We start from the raw sequence: 12305 nt of genomic DNA, 5'->3' as shown, positions 1-12305 counted from the left end.
TAGTAAATGCTTACCACCCAGAGGAAAATTATATGAATACACCTCCACTAAAATTCTGATACTTGCTGCTCAGTCAAGCAGGTGACCTAGTATAGGGAGCAATAGAAACTACAAGGAGAAGCAGGGACTCCTATCATTTTGACAGAAGCCATGCTGCTCTACAGTAAGCAGCAATACACTGTATACAACTGCTTACTGTTCCTGTGCAGAAGATGTTAAGTGGAGATGCTATTCATAAAGCAGATAAAGAATCAAATTGATCCAACAAACAAGGCTAAACTATTAGAATCAGTCATTTATTAGAGCATATATTGAGGAAATGTATCCAGTATCACATATCTGTATGTGAACCTTCAGGCTTAGCAGGTAATTTGTAGGTGATACTACAGTCAGGTGTTTTCAATGGGAGGACAATCAGATGTGAGCAGGCGACCTTTTTTATTTTAAGAAAAAGGTCTAATCTACACAACATGTTCGCGGACGTGCATCATGGCCGTAAGGAGTAGAAAAGTTGTTGGTGGAAGAAGTTATAAAACCATCTCTAAATACAATATACAGTCAGACAGACTGTGGACAAATGGAAATGGAGGAAATTAAAGACCAGTGGTAGACCGACAAAGATCATGTCAACAGCAAGACGTATAACGGTGTGAGAGCTCACAAAGGATCCCAAGGTAACCTCTAAGCAACAGAAGGTTTTTCTAGCATTAGCTTGTGTTATTGTTCATGAATTTACCATCAGGAAGACACTGAAACAATGGTGGAATAACAGGACTGTAAGCAGAATGCCACAGATCTCCAAAAAGGACATTGCTGCCTGTCTGTTATTGTAAAACATTGCTGCCTGTCTGTCTGTAACTCCAAAAAGATTATTGCTGACTGTTACTCCAAAAAAGACATTGCTGCCTGTCTCCCAGTCTGTGCAAAAAGAACATTGCTGCCTGTCTCCCAGTGTGTCCAAAAAGAACATTGCTGCCTGTCTCCCAGTCTCTCCAAAAAGAACATTGTTGCCCGTCTGTTACTGTAAAAAGAACATTGCTGCCTGTCTGTCTGTAACTCCAAAAAGATTATTGCTGACTGTTACTCCAAAAAGAACATTTCTGCCTGTTACTCCAAAAAGGAACATTGTTGCCTGTCTCCCAGTCTGTGCAAAAAGAACATTGCTGCCTGTTTTCAAGTCTCTCCTAAAAGAACATTGCTGCCTGTCTGCTTGTTACTCCAAAAAGGACATTGCTGCCTGTTACACCAAAAAGGACATTGCTGCCTGTCTGCTTGTTACACCAAAAAGGACATTGCTGCCTATTTATAGTTAGCTAAAGAGCAACTGACAAGGATATTGGAGCAATGTTTTGTGGACAAGTCTAACCAAGGTAGAGATTTTGGACCTGTTAGGCTGAGTGATTAAAAGAAGAAAAAGTTATAAAGTTTTAAGTCACAAGTCTTGACCATAATCTAATAGGAATGTTATGGAAGGACCCTAAGTGCACAGTTCATGGAAAGAAACTAGAGATGAGCACAGTTGGAGCATGCTCAAGTTGGATCATTCAGCATTTGACTACCGGTGGCTGAAGTAGTTGGATGCAGCCCTAGGGAGTCCTGGAAAACATGGATACAGTCATAGGCCATAGGCAGTATCCATGTTTTCCAGGAATCCCTTGGTCTGCATCCAACTTCTTCAGCCACTGGTATTCAAATGCCGAATGATGCAACTCGAGCATGCTCCAGCTGTGCTCATCTCTAGAGGAAGCTACTGACATAGCAGAGTTGAAGCTGTTGATTATGAAGGACTGGGCTAAAATTCCTCCAAGCAGATGTGCAGGACTAATAAACTATTATTGGAAAGTAGTGAAGCAACATGGAGTCTAAAACATATCAAACATCACACATCACAATCCCCATATAAAACCTCTCCTGCCCTGGACAGTTCCTGACATGGACAGAGGTGGCAGCAGAGAGCGCTGTGTCAGACTGGAAAGAATACACCACTTCCTGCAGGTCATACAGCAGCTGATAAGTAATTGAGATTTTTAAATAGAAATAAATAGCATATCTATACCTTTCTTACACCAGTTTATATAAACAATTTTATTTTCCTGGAATTCCCCTTTAACTCCATGATGCATTGGGCTGTGATTCCATAGAGACCATTGTCATAAGCTCCACCCTCTATCAGTGCAGAGTATGTGACATCCACATATAGCTGCATTGTGATGGCTGTACACACAATTTCAAGGCTCTTTAAAAGGGTTGAGCATGAATGTGCAGGGGCACTACCTCCTTTAGGTGGCAGCAGAGAGCAAACTTTCTACCTTTTCCATAAGAGCTGCTTTGCATATTGCTCCCAGGGGACATTGCATGGCCTATAGGACTACAGTTTGGACTTGCAGGATCGCTACCTCCTTTAGGTGGCACTAGGGAGTAATTCTTCCCCCTACTTTGCATATTTTTCCCAATAGACATTGCATGGCTTATAGGACTCCACATGGTGATCTCCTCAATGAGAATCTTTACCCCTTTAGTCCTATGGCCGATACTTCCAAAAATCTGCGACTGACTTCTCTCTAACTTCTTCCCCCTCTTCAGATGTTTGGGGTGAATAACAGGACAAACCTCACCCTTATCTATCATGTAAGACATCAAAGCCTGCTTACTCGCTCCCCGTCCCGGATAATCCCCCCGCCGCTCCTCGGATGCTTATATTAACCAGTATATAATTATTTTATAATGAATTTCCCATTAAGCAGAACTGGCTGATGAGCTTTCAGGGACCGGCGTCGTGTCAATTTATTGATGGCCGTTGCCTGGTGAAGGCTTTCAGCACAAGACCCAGGTGCGGGATCCGAGGAGGGCAGAGAAGTGCATTAGCCTCAGGCCTCCATCCTCAGGGGTCTTATAAAGTCCCGACGTGTTTCACACAGTCAGCAGCATATGCATCATATATTGCACCAGGGGTATGGGTGATGCTGTCGTTACCATCGATGGACGTCTCATGTATATTTATAGGAGACAAATCATACGATTAACTGGTGGTTTATAATCATTGGTGTTGGTGAGGTCAATGGGAGTTGGTTGTGTTATCACTAAACTCCTTCTACATCTTGTTGTCTATAGTGATGACTGGGACTACGAGGACCTCAAGATAAAGAGTTCATAATATGCCCCTTCCCCTTTAGTCCATGAACTAAACATGACAAGCATTTTAGCGATCATAAGAAGGGTTAGGATCAAGTTCTAGGAGAGCTCAGAGTATCATAGATTTTTAGGACTATGGGGCTAATTCCTAATGCAAATTAAGATCTAAATCTAAATAGAATCCGAAAATTTATTTGAATATATTAAAATAAATTAAAAATTTAAAGGGAAACTCCTGTGAAAATCTCTTTCTTTCAAATCAACTGGTTTCAGAAAGTTATATACATTTGTAATTTACTTCTATTTAAAAAAAAGTTTCCCCATACTTATCAGCTGCTGTATGTCCTGCAGTCTATGAGAATGTCAATCGTAAGTCTTTTTTTTCCCCCAAATCAACTGGTTTCAAAATGTTATATAAATTTGTAATTAACTTCTATTTAAAAATCTTACTTTCCATACTTAGCATATGTATAGTATTATAGCTGCTGTATGTCCTGCAGGAAGTGGTGTATTCTCTCCAGTCTGAGATAGTGCTCTCTGCTGCCCCCTCTGTCCATGTCAGGAACTGTTCAGAGCAGCAGCAAATCCCCATAGAAAACCTCTCCTGCCCTGGACAGTTCCTGACATGGACAGAGATGGCAGCAGAGAGCGCTGTGTCAGACTGGAGATAATACACCACTTCCTGCAGGACATACAGCAGCTGTAATGCTATACATATGTTGAGAATGGGAAGGAAGATTTTTAAATGGAAGTAAATAACAAATTTATATAACGTTCTGAAACCAGTTGATTTGAAAGAAAAAGATTTTTACCGGAGTTTCCCTTTCAATTTTAATGTTTAATATATTTTAATATAGTCATATTAATTTTCGAATTATATTTATATTTAGATCTTAATTTGTGAAATTTACTCATTTCTATTCCATGTGACTTAAGATTGACATCCTCACAGACTATGTGCGAGAGGCAGAGACCAGCGCACAAGAGACAGAAGCAAATTACAATCCTAAAATTCGAATTCAATTTTAAACTAAAATTCAAAAACAAAATAAAAAAACGAAAAAAAAAAAACAAATATTGCTTATCACTTCATTTGACTTGAAACAATGACAGTCTCGCCTGTGCTACATCTCTTCGGTTGCCATTGACAACATTCGCCTTCCTTCCAGAAATGAGTGTGTCTGTTTTTTGGCAGCAGGATGTCTCTGGAGGCGCCCCCCATTGTGCAGAACCTGCCCCGGATCCGGCCTATTCTCATGCATTAGATTAGGAGCGGCCTTGATCAAATAACTGGCTGGCACTGCCCGGCAAAAATATTCTGACATCAGGAGAAATTAGCGGCGGTGGTGGCGGCCGCTCTGCCTTTGTATTTACTTTCCACTCTCTTACGCATTTAAGAGGGAATTAAAGGCTCAGGAAGCCCCAGCATTGTGCGCCTGTGATTAAGAGAGATAAGCAAGTGTGGATTACTGGTCCTCAGCTGCGGAAACACAAGCAGCGGCCACCAGATTATAGGCTGAGATCCACAGAGATCCATCCATAGTGGGGACCGGGGGGAAGCATCTGGTGTCCGCCAGCACACAGTCACATGAATAAAGATAGATGGGGGTAACTGTAATACAAGAGGGTATAAGATAATACCGCTATATAGTCACACAGCAATGCCATCCATTACCCAAACATCCTAAATAACACCACCATATAGAGCACTCAGACAACATGGTTATCTAATACTTATATAGGAGACAGTTCTAGAAGATAGGAGATAGATAGATAGATAGATACATAGATAGATAGATAGGAGATAGATAGATAGATAGATAGATAGATAGATAGATAGAAGATAGATAGATAGATAGATTAAAGATAAGAGATAGATAGATAGATAGATAGATAGATAGATAGATAGATAGATAGAAGATAGATAGATAGATAGATAGATAGGAGATAGATAGATAGATAGATAGATAGATAGGAGATAGATGGATAGATAGATAAATAGATAGATAGATAGATAGATAGATAGGAGATAGATAGGAGATAGATAGGAGATAGGTAGGTAGATAGATAGATAGATAGATAGATAGATAGATAGATAGATAGATAGATAGGAGATAGATAGGAGATAGATAGATAGATAGATAGATAGATAGATAGATAGATAGATAGATTATAGATAAGAGATAGATAGATAGATAGATAGATAGATAGATAGATAGATAGGAGATAGATAGATAGATAGATAGATAGATAGATAGATAGATAGGAGATAGATAGATAGATAGATAGATAGATAGATAGATAGATAGATAGGAGATAGATGGATAGATAGGAGATAGATAGATAGGAGATAGATAGATAGATAGATAATAGATAGGAGAGAGATAGATAGATAGATAGATAGATAGATAGATAGATAGATAGATGATAGATAGATAGATAGATAGATAGATAGGAGATAGATAGATAGATAGATAGATAGATGATATAGATAGATAGATAGATAGATAGATAGATAGATAGATAGATAGATAGATAATAGATAGATAGGAGAGAGATAGATAGATAGATAGATAGATAGATAGATAGATAATAGATAGATAGGAGAGAGATAGATAGATAGATAGATAGATAGATAGATAGATAGATAGATAGATAGATAGGAGATAGATAGATAGATAGATAGATAATAGATAGATAGGAGATAGATAGATAGATAGATAGATAGATAGATAGATAGATAGATAGATAGATAGGAGATAGATAATAGATATGAGATAGATAGATAGAAGATAGATAGATAGATAGATAGGAGATAGATAGATAGATAGATAGATAGATAGATAGATAGGAGATAGATAGATAGATAGATAGATAGATAGATAGATAGGAGATAGATAGATAGACAGAAGATAGATAGATAGAGGATAGATAGGAGATAGATAGGAGATAGATAGATAGATAGATAGATAGATAGATAGATAGATAGATAGATAGGAGATAGATAGATAGATAGATAGATAGATAGATAGATAGATAGATAGGAGATAGATAGATAGATAGGAGATAGATAGATAGGAGATAGATAGATAGATAGATAGATAGATAGATAGATAGATAGATAGATAGATAGATAGATAGGAGATAGATAGAGGATAGATAGGAGATAGATAGGAGATAGATGATAGATAGATAGATAGATAGAAGATAGATAGACAGATAGATAGGAGATAGATAGGAGATAGATAGATAGGAGATAGATGCTGTGGACAATCAGTATTTGGTGAAAGGGTTCCCCAATGATAAGCTCATTTCAGTCAGTATATTTCAGTCAGTATTGCAACCAAAACCAGAAGTGGATTAAAAACACAGAAAGGCTATGTTCACACAATGGTGTAATTGAGTGGATGGCCGCCTTTTAATGGCAAATATTTGCTGTTATTTTAGAACAACGGCTGTTATATTGAAATAATGGCCGTTATTTACTTTCATATGGCGGCCATCCACTCAATTTCACCATTGTGTGAACAGATCCTTTCTGTGTTTTTAATCCACTCCTGGTTTTGGTTGCAATACTGACTGAAATATACTGACTGAAATATACGTAGTGTGAACCCAGCCTTAAACTGCAAATAAACACCTAGTAGCAAGTGTTTAGCCTCCCCACAGCTCCCCTACAGGTTAAATAAAGTATTACATAGTCCTCCAAAGCATAGATGTTTTTTGTGGGTGATACAACTAACTCCCCCCCCCCTTGTTTTCCCAGAATGTTCTAATAAGGTATCTGTTTTTTTTCCTACTCTAGCGGCCCCGGCTACAGCTGTACATGACCCCCCCCCCCCCACCACCACCTATATACTGCTCCTCCTGTCAGCCACATCAGATAACATCAGGATTATAAATAGTGAATTGGCATTGTATGCTAGTCCTCCCCGGGGTCCTCCAGTGCTGAGAGCTGCACTTGTCTCCTTTAAGGACACGTCTTGCTTAGTCATTGACTGGTTTGCCATCCGCTCTGCCCCGATCCTTCTGCGTCTCCTCTTGTGTGTTAAGTATATGGCAGCCAGAGGTGCTATTACACATGCGCTGCCCCCACTTACTTATGCACATTGTTAATTACCCAAATTGAGTAAAATCCCAGTGACCCGGAGCCCCCGGCCCCAGCACCACCGCCGCCGCTGCTAACAGCCAATTCATTATGTGCGGAGTCATGTGACCAGGGCAGCACTTATACAGTAATTAGTGAGCCAGCTGAGCCGCAGCGCCGGCGCCTCCTATCTATGGTACAGGTGATGGGCGGAGGTCCATGGCACCAGCTTTATTGTTAAAGGGGAACTCCCGTCTCAGCTAATATAGGTATACTCCTAGGGCTCATCAAGTAATGCTGCGTTTACATGGAGCGATTATTGTTAGAATTTTCGCATAAACGATCGCATTTGAGCGATAATCGTACCGTGTAAACACAGCAAACGATCAAACGACCAGCGAGAAATCGTTCATTTTAAACTTTCAACATGTTTTTAAATCGTTGTTCGTCGTTCGCTTCGTGTAAACAGTCTTCCACCGATTTACTCTATGTAAAAGATGGGGTTAAGCGACTTTAAAAACGATCACAATAACGATTTTTCGTACAAATTTTCAAACGATTTATTCGTCTAAACGCTGATCGTTATAAAAACCAAATCGTTGCTTCAAAATCGTTAAACGATCGATTGGGCGAATAATCGCTCCGTGTAAACGTAGCATTAACTATTTCTGAAAATACAATCATTGAGCAACTTTTTCTCCTTATCCTGATATACTGCTCTTTACCTCCTCATATTGACAGCTCGTTGTCTAGGTTACCGACCAGCACTCTGCTCTAAAAGTAGTGATCTGGCTGATGTACATATAGATATAGGGGATGATTTATCAAACTGGAGAAAAGTAGAATTGTCTTAGTTGCCCCTAGCAACCAATCAGATTCCACCTTTCATTCCCCACAGAGTCTTTGGAAAATGAAAGGTGGAATCTGATTGGTTGCTAGGGGCAACTAAGACAATTCTACTTTACACCAGTTTGATAACTCACTCACATAATATAGAGATTATTGGGGGAGATTTATCATACCGGTGTGAAGCGAAACTGGCTCAGTTACCCCTAGCAACCAATCAGATTCCACCTTTCATTCCTCACAGACTCTTTGGAAAATGAAAGGTGGAATCTGATTGGTTGCTAGGGGCAACTGGGCCAGGTTCACTTTACACCATGTTTGATAAATCACCCCCTATGTGTATAGTATATACATTGTATAATATATACATATAATATTGTACACTATACCTATCTATACAGTACACCGGCCAGACCACTGCTTTTAGAGCAGAGTGGTGCTCGGTAACCTAGACAAAGAGCTGTGTGGCGATATTATTTAAGAGATGTATGGCACTGTGTGGTAGTATTATATAATAAATGTATAGCACTGTTTAGTGGTATTATATGATAAATGTATGGCAGTGTGTGGTAGTATTATATGACACGGACTGGAGAGAAAGGAACGGCTGCACATCCCATCTATGGCTGATACTAATGCCGCTAGGCCTATATTAAAAATCAACACCAGAGTGTCTGTATATGAATTGATCAAGCCATATTGCCCCGTGTACCAATGTGCAGGTCCTCTGGTGTTGATTTTTAATATAGGCCAAGCGGCATTAGTATCAGCCATAGATGGGATGTGCAGACGTTCCATTCTCTCCAGTTTCCGTGTAGTATTATATGATAAATGTATGGCGCTGTTTGGTGACATTTTATGAGAGATGTATGGCACTGTTTGGTGGTATTATATGAGAGATGTATGGTACTGTTTGGTGGTATTATATGAAATGTACAGCACTGTCTGGTGGTATTGTATGAGATGTTTAACACTGGTGGTATTATATGAGATATGTATGGCACTGTTTGGTGGTATTATATGAGAGATGTATGGCACTGTTTGGTGGTATTATATGAGAGATGTATGGCACTGTTTGGTGGTATTATATGAGAGATGTATGGTACTGTTTGGTGGTATTATATGAAATGTACAGCACTGTCTGGTGGTATTGTATGAGATGTTTAACACTGGTGGTATTATATGAGATATGTATGGCACTGTTTGGTGGTATTATATGAGAGATGTATGGCACTGTTTGGTGGTATTATATGAGAGATGTATGGTACTGTTTGGTGGTATTATATGAAATGTACAGCACTGTCTGGTGGTATTGTATGAGATGTTTAACACTGGTGGTATTATATGAGATATGTATGGCACTGTTTGGTGGTATTATATGAGAGATGTATGGCACTGTTTGGTGGTATTATATGAGAGATGTATGGCACTGTTTGGTGGTATTATATGAGAGATGTATGGCACTGTTTGGTGGTATTATATGAAATGTACAGCACTGTCTGGTGGTATTGTATGAGATGTTTAACACTGGTGGTATTATATGAGATATGTATGGCACTGTTTGGTGGTATTATATGAGAGATGTATGGCACTGTTTGGTGGTATTATATGAGAGATGTATGGTACTGTTTGGTGGTATTATATGAAATGTACAGCACTGTCTGGTGGTATTGTATGAGATGTTTAACACTGGTGGTATTATATGAGATATGTATGGCACTGTTTGGTGGTATTATATGAGAGATGTATGGCACTGTTTGGTGGTATTATATGAGAGATGTATGGCACTGTTTGGTGGTATTATATGAGATATATGGCACTGTGTGATAGTATTATATGAGAGATGTATGACACTGTTTGGTGGTATTACATGAGATATATGGCACTGTGTGATAGTATTATATGAGAGATGTATGACACTGTGTGATAGTATTATATGAGAGATGTATCATTGCACTGTTTGGTGGTATTATATGAGATATATGGCACTGTGCGATAGTAATATATGAGAGATGTATGGTACTGTGCGATAGTAATATATGAGAGATGTATGGCACTGTGCGATAGTAATATATGAGAGATGAATGGCACTGTGTGATAGTATTATATGAGATATATGGCACTGTGTGGTGGTATTATATGAGAGATGTATGGCACTGTCTGGTGGTATTATATAAGAGATGTATGGCACTGTGTGATAGTATTATATGAGAGATGTATGACACTGTGTGATAGTATTATATGAGAGATGTATGGCACTGTTTGGTGGTATTATATAAGATATATGGCACTGTTTGGGATTTCAGCATTGTATGGCAGTAATACTAGATTGGCTGGCACAGGATTCTTTCCATCTCTTATTAGCTGGGCTTCCTGACACAGACATCCGAGCCCAGTGTTCAGGCGAGCAGATAGATGTGGGGGACGGAGGAGATGCCATTTCCAGACAGGATGGATGAACATTGCTCACAGATTAAAAGGGCATCAGAGCAGAAATCATCTGAAAAGAATCTTGAAATATCCTCGTGTAACAAGAAAGAGCAGAACCGCCGGCCTGGTGAGATTCCCGGTTTCTCATTTGTACATAAAAGCGAGAGACCGAGAGGTCAGCGCCAAATAAAATCCCATTTGTAAAAAGAGACGGTCGGAATTCTTCTCCTGAACTTTGCTGGGCGTGCAGGTCACCATGCTGGATGAAAGCTGCGGCGGGCTTTATGGTCCTGTACAGATGTAGCAGAGCCGAGGTAACGGCTGAACACATATTGATATCAAGATGATTCCTCTGTGGATTTCCATAGGACTGCAGGTAAACCTAGTGCATTACAGATGGGGGTCATAGAGGAAACCAGCTCCACCCGCTCCAACACCTGAGGGGCACAGAGGCCACAACGGCACTTACACACAGCTCCTCATAGTCATACCAGAAATGGAAGTATATAGGTGGGGGAGTATATAGGAGGAGTCAGGTATAGTCAGTGTCAGACTGGCCCACTAAGGGACCTGAGGATCCTCCGGTGGGCCCCCAGCTTTAGAACCTTCACTAACACTCACTGACATGTCTTTTCTCACTGGTTCCTTATCGGTGGGCCCCCAGGATCATTTCCTCTGGTGGGCACCAGGTACCCCAGTCCCACACTGTGTATAGTTATAGCTGGGGCTGCTGGAATAAAATAAAAAAGATACATTATAAGGACTATCTATCTATCTATCTATCTACTCTATCTATTATCTATCTATCTTCTATCTATCTATCTATCTATCTCCTATCTATCTATTATCTATCTGTGGTGTCCCACCATGGGTGTTGCTATAGGTTACACCCTTCGCAAAAGCCTGTACTTATTGTAAGTGGTGATGTAGTAGTGATAAAGTTTCGCCACTAGATGTCGCTATTATAGGTATGTGTACTCAGTTGTTGCACGGCTAAAGTATGTTAAGGGTTATTGTTTATTTGTGTGTCACATGGATCTGTGAACCTATGGGAGTACTTTCTTCCGTCCTATCATCTCTTACTTTACTTCTTCTTTATACACTCTTCACCCATTCACAGCACACCTTACAAGGAGCTGGAGATAGGAAGTCACGTGGGTAGAGGAAATGTAAAGGTCTTTGGTCACTAGACTCTGTAGGGCTAGGATGCACCTAACAGTTTCTCTTCAAGTAACCTTACTTGGCACTGTGCAGTATTAAACCCCTTGCCAAAAAATCTTTGAAAACGTCAGCGCGACTGACGAAACTAGTCAGATAAGGCAAGGCACTTTTAGACTAGGTGTACCTTTAAATAACCCAACTGAGCACTGAGCAACCACTGATCATGGCATAGTCATCGGCATTAGATAGCGGACTCTATGTAAGAGTCAGACGGGGTATAGTCCCGCACAGGGAGAGCCCGTACACATCAGATCATTAGGCATCATAAAACCTAAGCGACCACTGACAGCGGGGGACCTCCAGGCCCAGCTGAGATACAATCTGTACCACATCTAAATACAGCTCACTCCGTATCATAGACCAGCTATAATACTGGCAAAAACAATATCTCTGAAGGTACACCTATTTTAATAAGGAGCACTGTATATACACTAACACAGAAGCACATTGAATCATATCTTAAAGAATTACAATAATAAAAGTTAAGTTTTAAACTTTTGGGGAAATAAAGGTATTATTGCTTATGGCAAATCAACTAAACCAGTATTAAACCCCTCACAGGAGAGGACACGTCAGAATTTATCTCAAC

General features: G+C 39.8%; 1 protein-coding gene across 4 annotated transcripts in view; it reads right to left on the bottom strand.

The window, feature by feature from the left end:
• THSD7A (thrombospondin type 1 domain containing 7A) overlaps positions 1-12305 on the bottom strand; it is a 270999-nt gene that overhangs the window by 187675 nt on the left and 71019 nt on the right. For 2 of the 4 annotated variants that reach the window (XM_069959349.1, XM_069959352.1), the window contains exons 1-2: positions 7945-8015; positions 4221-4744 (exon numbers count right to left, since the gene is read on the bottom strand). The exons of 1 other annotated variant lie outside the window; for it this stretch is intronic. The gene's annotated coding sequence lies outside the window, so the exon portion shown is untranslated. Of the gene's footprint in view, positions 1-4220; positions 4745-7944; positions 8016-8241; positions 8279-12305 lie in introns of those variants that run through there. One more of the 4 variants, XM_069959350.1, reaches the window with a different exon arrangement.

Source organism: Dendropsophus ebraccatus, chromosome 2, assembly GCF_027789765.1.
Source record: "Dendropsophus ebraccatus isolate aDenEbr1 chromosome 2, aDenEbr1.pat, whole genome shotgun sequence".
NCBI lineage: Eukaryota > Metazoa > Chordata > Amphibia > Anura > Hylidae > Dendropsophus > Dendropsophus ebraccatus.
Note: the sequence above shows the minus strand (reverse complement) of the source record. Positions and strands in the feature narration are given on the sequence as shown.